The 16,179-nt window shown below is 37.4% G+C and overlaps 1 long non-coding RNA gene across 1 annotated transcript in view; it reads left to right on the top strand.

The window, feature by feature from the left end:
• LOC102159977 overlaps positions 1-10,823 on the top strand; it is a 765,938-nt gene extending 755,115 nt beyond the window's left edge. Inside the window, exons 8-9 of the long non-coding RNA XR_002342830.1 lie at positions 3,971-4,094; positions 4,502-10,823. This is a non-coding gene — a long non-coding RNA (uncharacterized LOC102159977). The remainder of the gene's footprint in view (positions 1-3,970; positions 4,095-4,501) is intronic.

Here is a 16,179-nt window from a genome sequence, read left to right as displayed (position 1 = left end):
ATTAAAACCACATTGAGTTGTACTATGATTATCAAACTGTCAAAGATAAAGAAAATATAATAATGACTTCTGGTGAAGGTTTAGGAATACTGATCATCTCAATCTCTGATGGTGCAGTGCAAACTGGGCACATCTTTCTGGAGAGGGATTTATTATACCATATGTCAAAATCCTAAAACTATGCATATCCTTTGATCCAGTTGTTTCACTGGTAAGAACTGATTTTTCCTGGGGATATGTTTGCAAAGATAAAAACCCACGCAGCTTTGTTTATGATAGCATTTTTCAAAAATGGAAAACAAACCAACTGTTTACCAAAGAGAACTGAGTAAATGTCTTCTGATATACCCCTATCAAACAATAATATGAAACTATTGAAAGTTATTTTGTTGTAAAAATCTTCATTATTATTTAAAGATATACTACAAACAGAATTCGCAGCATAGCGATTCAGCAGACTCTGGAGTCCAAATATCTAGATTTGGTTTCCTAACCTGCCTTTTATTACCTGTGTATTCTTGGGAAGTTATTTAACTTTTCCAACTCTCATTTATTCATCTGAAAAGAGGCATTATTAGCAATCTCATCAAATTGTTCTGAGGTTTAAAGTAATGTATATATTACAGGAACAGAGCCTGGCATAAACTAAGTACTTTTAAAAAAGTTAGCTGTTATCAATAAGTATGGCAGATTTAATTTAAAACATTACTTTTATCTTAATGCTTTTCCATATCAAGGACATAAAATAGCTTTTAAATATGTAGAGATCAAGTCTAAGCATTTCCACTTAGCAGAAAACCATCCTTATTGTCAAAAGTAAAGAGAAAATTCCTTGTGTATGGACACATTCAGCTGCCTCTGCCTCCCATGTGGTACTTCTGTGCACTCTTTTGAGATTACAGGTAGCTACTGCAGTGCTTTCTCATCCATGTTGGATCTCCAACCCAATGCTCTCTCCATCACTAGAGTACCACAGCCCTTCCTCTATTCTTCTAAAATACACCTGGCCTTCCACAGTCATAATCATATTCTATGAATTCTTTCTCTCCCCTCTCCAGCCTGGGAAATTATCAGAAAAATAAAATTATTGTATAATTTAGAGATTAAGCCCTTGTCAGTTGCATCATTTGGAGCTATTTTCCCCCCATTATGTAAGTTGTCTTTCTGTATTCTTTTTGGTTTCCTTTGCTGTGCAAAAGCTTGTTAGTTTGATGAGGTCCCATTGGTTTATTTTTGCTTTCATTTCTGTTGCTTTGGGAGACTGACCTGAGAAAACATTTGTAAGGTTGATGTCAGAGAATGTTTTGCCTATGTTCTCTTCCAGGAGTTTGATGTTGACTTGTCTAATATTTAAGTCCTTCAGCCATTTTGAGTTTATTTTGGTGTGTGGTGTGAGGGTGTGTTCTAGTTTCATTGATTTGCATGCAACTGCCTAGTTTTCCCAGCAATACTTGCTGAAAAAACTGTCTTTTTCCCATTTTATGTTCTTGCCTTCTTTGTCAAAGATTAATTGAACATAGGTGTCTGGGTTTATTTCTGGGTTCTCTATTCTGTTCCATTGGTCTTTCTGTATGTTTTGGTACCAGTACCACACTGTCTTGATGACTGTGGCTTTGTAATATTGCCTGAAGTCTGGGAGAGTTATGCCTCCTGCTCAGTTTTTGCTCCTCAGAATTGCTTTGGAAATTCTGGGTCTTTTGTGGTTCCATATAAATTTTTGAATTGTTTGTTCTAGTTCTGTGAAAAATGTCATGGGTAATTTGATATGTATTGCATTGAATCTGTAGATTTCTTTGGGTAGTATGGCCATTTTTACAATATTAATTTTTCCAACCCAGGAGCATGGCAACTTATATAACTCAACATCAAAAAAGCCAACAACCCAATGGAAAAATGATCAAAAGACATGAATAGACATTTCTCCAAGGAAGATTTACAGATGGCCAACAAGCACATGAAAAAAATGCTCAACATCACTGATTCTTGGAGAAATGCAAATCAAAACTGCCATGAGATACCACCTCACACCAGTCAGAATGGCCATTATTTATAAGACCACAAATAACAAATGCTGGAGGGGGTGTGGAGAAAAGAGAACCCTTCTGCACTGTGGGTGGGAATGTAAGCTGGTACAACCACTATGGAGAACAGTATGGAGGTATCTTAGACAACTATACATAGAACTACCATATATATGGCCCAGCAATCCCACTCTTGGGCATATATCCAGACAAAACTTCCCTTAAAAAAGACACATGCACCCGCGTGTTCATTGCAGCTCTATTCACAATAGCCAAAACATGGAAACAACCCAAATGTCCCTGGAGAGATGATTGGATTAGCAAGTTGAGGTATATATACACAATGGAATATTACTCAGCCATAACAAAAGAACAAAATAAAGCCATTTTCAGCAACATGGATGGAACTAGAGACTCTCATCCTGAGTGAAGTAAGTCAGAAAGATAAAGGCAAATACCATATGATATCACTTACATCTGGAATCTAATATATGGCACAAATTTTACTTACAGATAAGAAAATTATGGATTTGGAGAATGGACGTGTGGTTGCCAAGGGGGAGGGGGAGGGAGTGGGATAGACTGGGAGCTTGGGGTTAATAGATGCAAACTATTGCTTTTGGAATGGATTAGCAATGAGAACCTGCTGTGTAGCACTGAGAACTATGTCTAGCCACTTATGATGGAGCATAATAATGGGAGAAAAAAGAATGTATACATATATGTGTAACTGGGTCACCATGCTGTACAGTAGAAAAAAATTGTATTGGGGAAATAACAATTAAAAAAAAAAGAAAAAGAAAATTCTGACACGTCACTCCTGTATCATGTTTTCTGACCCTTAACATATACTTCCCTAGACTTCCCTAAAAATAATTCCCAATGTTGAGCTCAATGAAGCCCATCAGTATCCCAAAGAAATACTGTACATACAAACGTAGCCATGCAACTTACAATATAATTTTAAGGTGCATCAATACCTGTGCCTTTGTGATCCATTCTGCAGGAGTACTACTTCTTCAAGATGTTGTTTCAGAATGCTTCCAGACTGGGGAGTTCTCGTTGTGGCACAGCAGAATCAAATCTGGCTAGGAACCATGAGGTCGTGGGTTCAATCCCTGGCCTCGCTCAGTGGGTTAAGAACCAGCATTGCTGTGAGCTTGGTGCAGGTCACAGACATGGCTTGGATCCCTCGTTTTCGTGGCTGTGGCATAGACTGGTGACTAACAGCTCCAATTCAACCCCTAGCCTGGGAACCCCCATAAGCCATGGGTGCAGCCCTAAAAAGCAAAAAATTAAAAAAAAATTTAAAAGAATGCTTCCGGACTGGTTTTAATAGAGATGAAGAACCCAGCCTCACACAATATCCAGAATCAACCTGCAAATCTATGAAATAAAATGGCTTCCTGAGATTTACATCACACATTTCCTGTATCTACAGAACCCGCAGATTTCTTCATCTATTGTAGGCCTGTGCTTTCATCCTGATATTAACACTAAGGGGGGGGGGAAACATTTTAGAAAGAGACATGTGCTGAGTGCATTTGTTCCTAAGTCATCTGAAGGTTGAGAAAGTCAGATAATAGTTTCAGTTTAATCAGAACAAGTTTTCTCATCTCTTCCTCAAATAATTTGCTGTACTTGGGTGGTTGCAGGGATCCCAAGGACTTCAGAGTCTAGCAAAATCTGATCAACTCTCCAAAAAGAGTCCTTCAGAACCTCTCAGACTAACTGCAAATAACTTTCCATTTATTCGAACCAGGTGACAATATCAAATCACATTATGTTCATGTAGGAAGTAATTGAAAGGCAACTCCTTAGTTCTGAAATCAGAAGTTGGTCCAAAGTCTAATATTTTCGAAAGATGTATCATTTTGAGAAAGTGAAGAAAATTACATTTTTCTATCTTTCAAAAAAATCTAACAGTATCTTTTTATTGCATTTTTAAGGTACCTTGGTTTCTGCTATGATATTGAAGAACAAATCAAGGACATAAGGCTGAGAGATACAATGTGGCTGATTTCAAACAGAAACGATGCTCAGTACTTCATTACCTGTTTTGTTGTTGTTCAGGTAAGGATTGAAATAATACTAGAAAGATGCAAAAGAGTAAATACAACTGAACAAAGAAAGGTAGTAATGTAAAGCAGTATATTCACCTGTGAGCAGAGGTCAGGGTCACCTTGTCACCCATCCATCCATCTATTTTTTTTTTAATGTTTTATTGAGGAACTCTTGTGCCAGGTTCTCTTCTAGGTACTGAAGAAGCATCATGAACAAGGCTTGCTTGGTCTCTAACTATATAGAGCTTATAGTCTAGCAAAGATGGGGTGCATTTTATGCTCTTATTAATTCATCAGGAGTTAATGAGGAAGTGGCAGATGTCACTAAAATGTGAGTGTCTTTGGGGAAAAGATAAACTTGTTTTCTCCTAGGACATTTTCACTTTACTTCTCTCTCCCTTGTTTTATCTCCCTTAGCAAAATGCAAGCCCCTCAAGGACAAGAGTATCTAGGGTTCACTTCAGTATGCACCTTAGCACCTGGCAGAGTTGCCTGCCTTGTGAACTGCAACACCAACATCCATGCAGTGGCTTCTCACTAGTGTATTTGTTGTACTTATTAGAGTAGATATTCAATAAACATGGCTTTCTAAAATGCAGAATCACTCACATATTGTGCAATTCCTTGAATTCTGGCTACCATACTGACCACTCTGTGTTCTCATTTCCAGAGTCTTCTTTCCAGCTCTTGCCCTGCCTTAGCCTATGCCACACTTCTGTGCTTCTCCTGTTCTAACAATGCAAATTCACTACCCTGGCTTCATTTTGTTTGACTACTATTTCTCTATTCTACTTGATAACACTGTTTGATTCATTTCAATTCAATGAAAGTCAATTCATTCTAATTGATATTTGAGCAGTTACTCTCTCCTGGATACATTTTATCACCTATATTTAGAATACTCAAAAATGCAACCTTAAGCTATCTGATGGATCTAAACCTACATTGTCTATTGGACATCATCTCCAGGGTAACCTATAATGTCCTCATTCTAAGCATATCTAAAATTAAACTTAGGATTTTTCTCTGGAAATAAGACTTTACCTACTTCTTACTTAGGATAACACGATATTAATGTGAATATTATTTTAGCTACTCATATATAAATCTCTATGTTGTATTTAACTAGTTTTTCAAAATTCCTTTCAATAAAGCTTCATTTTCCCCAACATACAACGCATCTCCAATCCCAAAATGCCTGAACGTACCTTATCACTTTTATGCCCTCTTGTACTCCAAGCTATACAGCATACATTGCTAGCTATACAAAAATAAGTCAGTGTTAATGATGCTTACAGAAGCAGGTATAATTTCTTCAGTTTATGGTATAATAGCTTATGCAATACTTCACTATCATCGCCTTATTTGCCACTAAGACTCTACATATATTCTACACTCCACAGAAAGTCTTCCTCGATGTTGTGTAATTTCTTGCTTCTGAATTGTTCTCCAACTTTTCTCACCCTTTGGTAGGCCCACTTCTGTCATTCTGAGTGTAAAATGTCTGCCTTTTAAGCCCTAGTTTAAATCACACCTTCTTAATGATTTATGCTGGTGAAAATAAATTTAGAAAAAGAAGAAATAAAGATGATAGCCTTTAGTAACATACAGACTTGAATTAAATCCTGGATCCACCACTTTACATGCTGTTTGATCATCGACAAATGGCTTTAAACTGCAACACTGCTCCAAGGGGGGAAAATTCTATCCCTTCAGAATGAAGATAATCTTCCCTTGGACTTTGAAATGAAGAAGGTAGCTAAATAGCACTATTTGATTAAAATTAGTGTGAAAATGCACAAGGGATGCTGGATTTCAAACATCCTGAAATTTAGGAGATTATTGGCTAAAAATCTACCAAGACCCAGGATGGCATTAAACAATTCAAGGCAAGAATGTGGTCCAGGTAGAAAACGACTCTATACTTTCACTTACCTTCATTGTGACATGATAAATTTGTAAACCAGTAGGCTGGTAGTCAAACTGTATATTTCCACCCCCTACTACATGGAAAAATAATTTCTGAAGAACCTAGGGTCATTTCACTCCTGGATACTGCCCCCTTCTGGGACTACAATTCCAAGTAAAAATCATAGCTGATGGCTGAAAATAAGGGGTGCCCTTTAATGAGTTGTAAGAGTGATGCGTTTTGGCAGTTGTAAATTTAGATATGTTAATTCTGGCAAGGAACTAAATATATGCTCCTTAGGTTCCCTTCTGTATATTAAAACAAACAAAACAAAAAGACACATACAGACAAAACCATGCAGCAAAAAGTTTTCATCAGGGTTACAGGTCAATGGAAATTTGGTAAGTACTGTGCCTATCTACTCTTCAGCCAATGATCTTAGAAGTTGGACAAGTTAAAAAGACTCAGTCAAATATATGCCCCTATTCAACCATGTATTACCAAATATTAACCCAGATTTATTTCTTTCAACTGAATGACTAAATTAGAATATAAGTACATAAGAAAATATTTGACAATGTAAAATTGTACTCAGATTATAAAGGATAATCCAGCTTAAAGATATTTACATTAAGAAGCAGAAGAAATCTCAGCATCAGTGTTGCCCTCTCAATAAAATGAAATCATATATACACAGAGTATACAGGAAAAAAGAAACAGAATATATAAATAGAAGAGCTGAAAGCATCCAGCTGGCTCAGCTAATCTAAATTCAGTAATTTTATTATCATATGGACCTCTTCTGGTTTTGTATTTGTGGTCTTAAAGCTTGGATTTTCTCAAACAAGTATTAAAGGAGAGTTCTTATTATTGGTATTAGGCATCTTTCTATGTTTTGAATCCTCTGAAAATTTATCCCAACTCCTCTCTCTCTTCCAGGATTTCCTGAAAGCTTAACCTTTGAATCCTTTCTTACGTTCTAGTGTTTATATAAAATTATTTTATCTTAATAGTATTTCTGTCATTTTAGTTAACTCTCAGTAAGAAGGGAAGTAGAAAAATAACCTCAGTTTGCAATCTTGATCCAACTCCTCCATCAGATATTAATTTTGTATGCAGGAAAACAATAAATGTTACTCTTAAAATATTACAATGATTAAAAATAAATTAAAAAGATAGTCTTTGCTTATGTGAAAAAACAGCTAAATGTAACACCTTATTTTCTCTGATGATCAATATAATGAGGCATTTCTGTGCCATGTTAAAAAAAAAGTTTGCTGTAGAGAATTTGAGACTCAAATGTAAATTCTTTAATTTTCCATCATTTGTTTTTACTCTACTTTATGTTAAAAAAGAGAAATGTGGTGTTTTAGAAGATTTCTTAAAAGAGAAATGTGGTGTTTTAGAAGATTTGTAGTAACATATTAAACATGTATGCTTCTCTTTCATGGTCATTAGACTCAATCTTTAATTTAAATACTGAATATACATATGTGTGTGTATGTGTGTGTGTGTAACCTTGATTTGTTCATCTTTAATTACAATAACTAAAGTATGATGTGCCAAACATTGGTTTTTTGTCCTAAGCCCCATCCACATCTGCATCCCACTCTACTCCCCACCCCCATCCTATCATCTGCTCTGTATTTGAAGGGTTGGAAGACTAGAAACTACATTTGCTGGACTCCTTGTCAGTTGAATGTTGAGGCTGGTTTCTAGCAGCAGAAGTAGCAGATAAAGAATGAAAAAAACAAAACAAAACAAAACAAAAAAAAACGGCTTCAGTTCCATCTGTGGGTTGGGGTGAGGAATTAAATCCACTTTCTCACTTATTCTCACCAGCACTGGGAGGAGGGGAGTAGCTGACTTCCTCTAATTTCTGATATCTGTGCAGCACCCCGATTCCCAGTATTTCCCTACAACCCTTTCCAACATTTAACTGTGTTTACACACTGGATTTCCTTCTCTTTGAAATTCTTAGAATGGTTTCTATATTTCTGACTGGCCCCTGTATGATACATGGAATAAATATATGAACTCTGTTAATTAGAGGAGGAAATGAACTTGGACCAAGTTGTGCAACTCTGCAATGAAGTCTTAATGGTACTGATTAATGCTTTCTCAATATCATGCATTCCACCTGATGTACTTGAGGAACAACTTGACTGCTGTCTTACAGATGCCAGTCTTGGAGTTCCAATGATGCAGGATATAGACAGCTCATCTTCATGATCACTGCCTAATTACACCTCCTCTGACTGATTTCTGGAGCACATCATCTCTCCAAGATTGCCTTTTGTCATGGCTCGAATGTGGCTTACGTCTGTAGTCATAACAGATGTGGCCTTTCTATGACCCTCATCCGAAAGCTTGAAGGATGTGGACAAAATGAGGCACCCTTTGAGGTAGTATCTTTGCTGAAAGCAGGATTGGTTTCAGATGAGGTGTCATCTTTTTCAAGTTCAACGTCACCTGCTTGACCCACTCTGTCACATTACTTCTTCTAGTATATGTCACATTATAGTTAGGTTAGGTCATGCCATCAGAGTTAACAATGAGATGCTATTGCCAGAGAAGCAGCATACAGACTGCCACAAATTCAAAAGTCCTTAGTTTTTGCAGTCTTGGGAGGCACAGGAGCTGGACCTTATACCATCAAGCCCTATAGTCACCATACAAAATATACTTTTGCCAAGGAAATAAAATAGTCAGTAGACTTGAAGAATTCATGAGGTAACACTCTGGAGACAAAGCCGCCATCAGTATTGAAGTTTGAGCTCCAGTGCCTTGGCAAGGCAGTGTCTCTTTGTATTCAGCTCTTGACTCCTAGCAATGGCAGTCATTTTGGATAAATTGTGCCTTGCCACTTCAGCACCAGAGAAAGTCACAGGAGCATCTTTATAGATTTCAAAAAGAGCTTACATTTATAAAGATAGGGCAGTCTGGGTCTTGCCATTTTGATTCATATTTAGAACCAGAAAGAATTTCTCTTTCAATTGCCTGTGGAAGACACATTCTCCAAATCAATGTCTGGAATTGCTAAATAAATTTCAGAGAATAGATTTTTTTTTCCTGACCTCATTTGAATGTCTAGACATTTGTGGATTATTGGATCTCAACCATCTGAAACATCAAGCCAACATCCCCCAAACCAAATTTAACCTGTAGACTAAGAATGCAATCAAGAATTGTAAAATAAGAGCCTCCGTGCCAAGCTTGTTGGGAGAAAACTGAGAAGGGGAAGAAATGATCGATAAAAAGATCTTCCAGCAAGATGAGGATACAATAGAGAATAACCACTGACCAACGTGTCGGTACTGGCATTAGGGTAAGACAAACAGAGGCGGAAGGGGAAAATCAAAGAAAGTTAAAGTAATTGGGAAAACTGCTGATTGTACCTATTCTCAGGTAATACACATTTACATGGAGACATGTTTCATGTTCACAGGGTACTTACCATTTTTTCTTTACTTGAAAATACATCCAAGCTATTTTAAGGCTGCTTTATTCTATTAGCAATTGCTATTAGATGATAATTTCAAGAAAACTATATATGCCATTATGGCTCATAGGATGAGGCTGTATCAGTAGAGCCAGTACTAGAGAAAAGGCTTCCTTCTCCCTTTTCTCCTTATAAGGGGCAAATTGATATAGAAACAGGTCTGCTGCAAGGGACCTATTAAGGTGTGAGGGTCCTAGCCTGTTGGAAACCTTCCAGAATTACTCCCTATATTGAACAAATTTTTCCTTTAGTCATGAGGAAAAAAAATAAAAACTATTTCCCTTCCAGCTCATATTTAACCGTCATATTTGTGCATATGATTGCAGTGCTTCTGAAAGGCCTTGGAAGGAGCTGCCAGGCTGCAAGGGATTGAATTGAAAGCCCCCTAACAGTTAAAGTGTCCATTAGCTCCTCTACACTTAGCATCCGTCAGAGAGAAGAAGGCCTGGGAGCCCCGGGCAAATCTCTAACTAGCCTAATGAGGAGAGAGATTCTGGGAGCAAAAAAAGTTCATTTGCTGAATTTCCAGCAAGAAGTCACTTCAATATTGCTTCTAGGAAACACTGACAGGCTTTGTTGGTAAGAAATCATTATGCTGAGAAAGAAATGGGATATTGTTATAGGAGGTTTTTAAAGAAAATTCATTTTGATAGATGTCTAACTGTGCATTCAATTAAATTTCCTTCCCTTTCTTAAAAAATAGATGTCAGGTAATTGTACTCAAGTTCTGTAAGCTGAAAAGTGTTATCCTCTCCTTCCAGTTATTAAAATTTCTTTATCAATGTGTGTCTTTCTTGTCTTTATCCTTTGACTATGGGGGGCCCTCAGTGAAAATACCTGGAGTTCTCCCCTCCTTTCCTGTGGCTGTGTCAGTGCTCCCAAAAGGATTAGTAAGGACTGCTCTTTTTGTTGAAAACCGATGTCTGTATTTAAATTATGTAGGCTCTATGCCCCTGAAAATTCCTCTCCTTAAACATCGATGTGCATGACCACTCACTAGACACAGAGTCCCTTTAGTTATGAAGTCACAAATCATCGTTTGCTGCGATGTCCCACTATTTCCGTACTATGTATCCCACCATTGTGCCATGGCCATTTGAAGCTTCTAATGATCAACTGACTGCTATTCAAAACACCCCCCTTCAATCCATCCTTTTACTCCCATTGAATCTAACCTTCTAAAATGTGGCTTTACAAACAATACACTCTGTGCCTAAAACCTCTAGATCTCCCAGCAGCTTATGCTTCCATCCTCTGGAACAACCACCCTCTCCTCCTGATTATCTAGTTTCCAGTAATGGCACTCTCATGTTCCTAATCAACTAGACACATATTCTTGGAGCCCTACACCCCACCCTCCCCCATCAGATTTACCTTATATTTATGAGAGCCATTCACTATATTTTAAGTTGTATACATCAACTCACACAGAATTCTACTTTCACGATTTGGATCTCTTTTGCCCACTCCCCTACCTGCCCATGGCCATGAATTAATTCACACTTTTATTATATCTTGCCCTGACTCTTTTTATAGCTCATTAATTGATTTCTTTAAAACTTACTTGCCTTATTCTAGATAATTCACCTATGACAGCCATACTAATTTTGCTCCAATAAACTTCAACTGCATTGCTATTTCCAGCAAAGCCTCTAGGACTCTCCCACCATCTACTGGATTTTCCACACATCTTAGCATTTAAATCTTTCCAGAGTGTGGATGATGCCTAGATTCCAGGATTCACTGCACACTTTTTCATCAATAAATGCTAGGCTCTCAAAAAATACACACTGTCCCTAGCATAAGACACATTCTCTACAAGAGGAATTTCCTCTCTCTACTGTCTCCCCCATAAAATTCCTAATCTGTGTTTAGATTTCTTTTCAAATTCCAACTACTCTCCAAAGAAGTCTTTCCACTACAAACCAAGAATAATTTATCACTTCTCTGAGAAAACGTACTGAAGAGTATTTTGTTGGTATGTCAAGCAGAGGAGTGAGATTTCCAAAATATTTTTTTTTCCAGTGCTCACTCTGTGAACAAGATGTCATTTCAATAATAGAGGACAGAAGAAGGAGGATTTCTGAGGGTCTCGACCCACAAGAATGAGATTTCCAAAAGACTTGGAGAGAAAACCAAGTCACTTACCAAATCAAGCTGACTCAATCCATCTCTTTCCCAATTTTACATATGGAATTGTACAGAGATGCTGGGAAATTTGGACCTTTCATTCAGGAAAGCAATGGTATTAGGATTAAAATGTTGCATTCAGGCTGTTTTTTCACACTAGAGTTAACTTTAACTCATTTTCAATTCTCCCATAATAAAAATAATGGCCCACCTTCCAGTCTATATTTTTATTTTCCTGTTTGTCCAATCCTTCTTTAAAGCTTTAGAAGCAAGCAAAGGTGGACTCATCCAGGTGTCCTAAGTGTTCAGAAAGAGGCAGGAAAAGTATTTGATAAACACTCAACTGAGGTCTCCACCCACGAATCTGACACTTAGACCTACTAACTTTTAGTTAATTTATAGTGTGCTACATCTGTAATAAATACTGCAGCATTTTCTTGTTCATTTTTACCTTATATCTCAGCATAACATTAATTCCTCAAGCTCAGGATGCAGGATTTATTCTTATACTGGTATAGCAGACATCTTTGAGTATGATGCGTCATGCCTAGCACAAAGCAGAGATACACAGATTCAAGAAAGCTTCAAGTTTAGATATAGCATTGAATTATTATGTATTATACCTATTCTTATATTAACAAATTGGACAGAGATAGAGAATGAAAATCAAGAAGTTGCCTAGATGCCTTTGAGAACTTCCAGAACAGCCAAGAACATTGAACCTCCTCCCTTCAACGTCCTACCAGCACAAAGACCAAGATAAATGCCTGTTGAAGCTTGAAGAGGTCAGGGACTAAAAGCCTTCAATGGCCATTGCACATCAAGTCTCTATATTCTAACAAATAAGTACGTTTTTATTTGGAAAAAAAAAATGACTTCTTAGGAATCCACTGCAACCACTCACCTCCCTTTCCTAGTGGTTCTCCCTGTGTTTATTCCTGGCTCAGAAAAAACACAACCTAAAGTCAGGATGGTGTAGCTGCTTCCTCTCTTCTTTATCATTGGCACTTCTCTTACACTTTTTATACTGATCCCATCCATCATAAACCCAATGTAAATCACCTGTCATCTTTTCCAAAAGTACAGCCTGTTTAATTCGTATCCCAGATTTTATCTTAAACAAAAGAAATAAAGTTGTAGAGAGAATTGCCTTCAGAAGCATTAGTGTCTGTTTACACTGGCTTTGGTTTTCCAGAAGGAAATACACAGGCACACACCAAACTCAGTACCAAAAAGCCATTCACTGGGGTACAGCGAGGTTCTTCATATGTTTATAGTAAGAATGTCTAACTGTACAGTGGGGAAAAAAATTAAAAAAAGAATGTCTAGTCTACTCAAATCCCTTTCAAGAATCACTCTATAAAGTGATTTGCTTAAAACCCGAGGAGATGCAGAGATTTGACTGATAAGTGACCACAAATCTCATATCTCCAATATCACTCAGTAGTTAAAGTACAAAAATGACTACTGCTTTTCATCTCTGAACTCAGCCCTGGTGGGGGCTGTTGCTGGATCTGAGGAGAAGCTGTTCTTGGATGTATTTGAGGGATGTTTCTAACCTCTGTTTCTTGATGAGTCTTTGTTTCTGCCTTTTTTCTTCAGCATGGTTCTCGGTTTCTTAAAGTGTTCTCTGATGTCAGGTGTTTGTAGCATAGAAAGATCCCAATTATTTGGCTTTGATGCAAAGTCAAGAGAGTCCTGCCAGCTCTCATTACATCCTTCAGTCTTATCTTTCAGTCAATATATTGAGCATCCTCTGGATGCTGTTCCTGTTATAGATTTTAATCATCTTGATTAGATTATTTCTTCTGCTACAAAGTACAATATGAGTTTGTATAATCATACGGTAATAGCAACTGTCTTACAAATCTGTATGATATTTCATAGGTTTTGAAGTTCTCTAACATCCATCAGCCATGCATTCATCAAAACAACCATGTGAGATGAATCATCTGCTGCTTCAAGTAAGAGGACAAGGGATCAGAAAAATAAAAGGACTTACTCTTGGATCCATGGATAAGTGACATGTAAAATTTAATATCCAGAGATTTTATAGGAGACTTGAGTGTAGTAAATTAAATTTTAAAAAAGTGAAAAGAAAAATATAATATTGGATTTTAAAATAAGCAGATAGCTTAAAAATAACATCCACCGATGCATCATGAATGAATCTTTGAGTGATGAGCAACGCCTAGTTTAACTTGCATAAGAAAGGAAGAAAAAGAAAGATCACATGTAAAAAAGTGAAATTCAGAGACAAAAACACTAAGAAAAGGGGTCTTTAGTTCTTTAGTTGTAACTGAACTCTAGATTCAAGAGTGTGTTAATTCACCCAAAGCTTTACAGTTAAATGGCATTCTGTAGCATTACAAGATATGTAGACTTCATTACAGTATTTTCATTACTAGAAACACTGTCCACTTTCTTGACATTTTGACTAATTGATGAAAATGTTGTTTATGAAAATGGAGGATTCCAGGTCACACTCTCAAAATATCAATAGCATTTTGAACTAGGGAAAATATATAACATTGAGATCATGTGCTGTAAAAAATAGTTTTAAAAAATCTCAGAATTTCAGGAAACTGCTGGCTTCATCAGTCTGTGTCAGGGAATTAATTTTCAGCCATACATCCCTGCTGATACATCTGCGACCTGAGAAAGTCCAATTTCCTTCCTTCATGTGTGTCTAATAGAGTATGAATAGTTCAAGTGTCTGAGCAAAATCTGAGGCCAAGCCACAGGCCCACTTCCTCAGTAACAAGGAGGGCAGTGACTTCAACCAGCTGCTGATAGAGAGGCTTGCATCTTCTTCTCCCCAGGAAAGGTTTTCACACCTGGGTGAGGTGAAAATTGCAGTCAGAAGAGAAGGGACCAGTGGAAATAGAATGGACCACTAGGCACAGGATGGCTTCCTGTCCATTCTTTCACCTCTGCAGACTGCTCTGGGCTGTTGAGGGAGAACTCTGAGCTAATCTCCCTCTCTTTTCACCCTGGCAGAGCCTCAGGGTTGCAAACAGGTCCAAAGGTGGAAAACTTCCATTTAGGAGTTTAAAATGACATAGGGGAAAGGGCAAACGCAGTAGGACACCTCAAATTCCTTTCCAGCTAACCACTTGTGAAAGTGGGAAGGGGACCTGACTTGAAGCATTTCTAGTTTCAGGCAATGCCCACTAAGGAGTCATAGATAAAATGGTTCATCCATTAATAAGTCCTAAATGAGTTTTGATGTGTATCCTGCTCAAGGCTTATGTATTCTACAATAATGAGCATAAAAACTATGCATGTGCCCCATTTATGAAAACTATCAAAAAATGGTATGGTCCATATCGTAATAGTGATTTTTTCCAGCATATCACCTTGTGCTACAACTCATTCAGATTTCTGCAGCTGCTTGTGTGTACACAGCAAGAAGGAGATGTGGCCATCGAAAGAGCTGTGCCATGTCCCTTTAAATTTTTTAAATTGAAGTGTAGTTGATTTTCAATATTGTGTTAGTATCATGTACAGCAAAGTGATTGTTATAGATGTATATATACTTTTTCAGACTTTTTTCTATCATAGGTTACTACAGGATATCACATAGAGCTCCCTGTGCTCTACAGTAGGACCTTGTTGTTTATTTTATATATACTAGTATGGTGTCTGTTAATCCTAATATCCTAATTTATCCCTACCCTCCTTCCTCTTTGGTACGTATAAGACCATTTTCTATTTTTCTATGTCTATGAGTCTGCTTCTGTTTTATAAATAAGTTCCTTGTATCATTTAAGATTCTGCATATAAGTGATACCATATATTTGTCTTCTTCCAGCTGACTTCATTTAGCATAATGTCTAGGTCTATTCATGTGCTGCAAATGGCATTCCTCCATTTCTTTTTATGACTTAGTAATATTCCACCACATGTTCCATATTCATTCATCTGCTGATGGACGCTTAGTTTGCTCCCGTGTCTTGGTTTTGTAAATAGTGCTTCAATGAACATTGAGGTGCATGTGTCTTTTTGAATTATAGTTTTGTCCAGATACATGCTCAGGAGTGGGATTGCTGGATCATATGGAAACTCTATTTTTGTTTTTGTTGGGAACCTCCATACGTTCTCCATAGGGGCTGCAACCAATTTACATTCTCACCAACAGGGTAAGAGGATTCCCTTTTTTTTCCCATACCCTCTCTAGAATTTATTATCTGCAGAAATTTTTCTGACTGGTGTGAGGTACTACCTCATTGTAGTTTTGATTTGAAAGAGCTGTGCTTTGGACTACAAAGGACTTTGCTCTGATTCCCATTATAGCACAAAGTACACTGTTCTCTTCGCTTCCTGAAATCAGCAACACATGCAAATGTCTAGAGGCAGAAATGATGCTGAATGCAAAATTCTGACCTGCTTGGGTGTCATTCAGCATGGCCAGAAGTTCCTGGACTACCTGGGATCGTCAGTAATCACTGTAATTCTTCTAATTAGGCAACTCTTTTGTGGGACCCTAGCTACCAGTAATAAAAACCATTGCTTCCCTTCATCTGGGTAGTGGAAGTTTTCTCTTCAAGGTCC

The sequence above is a fragment of the Sus scrofa genome, chromosome 3 (genome assembly GCF_000003025.6).
Source record: "Sus scrofa isolate TJ Tabasco breed Duroc chromosome 3, Sscrofa11.1, whole genome shotgun sequence".
Lineage (NCBI taxonomy): Eukaryota > Metazoa > Chordata > Mammalia > Artiodactyla > Suidae > Sus > Sus scrofa.
The sequence above is the reverse complement of the archived record's forward strand: the minus strand, read 5'-3'. Positions and strand labels throughout refer to the sequence as shown.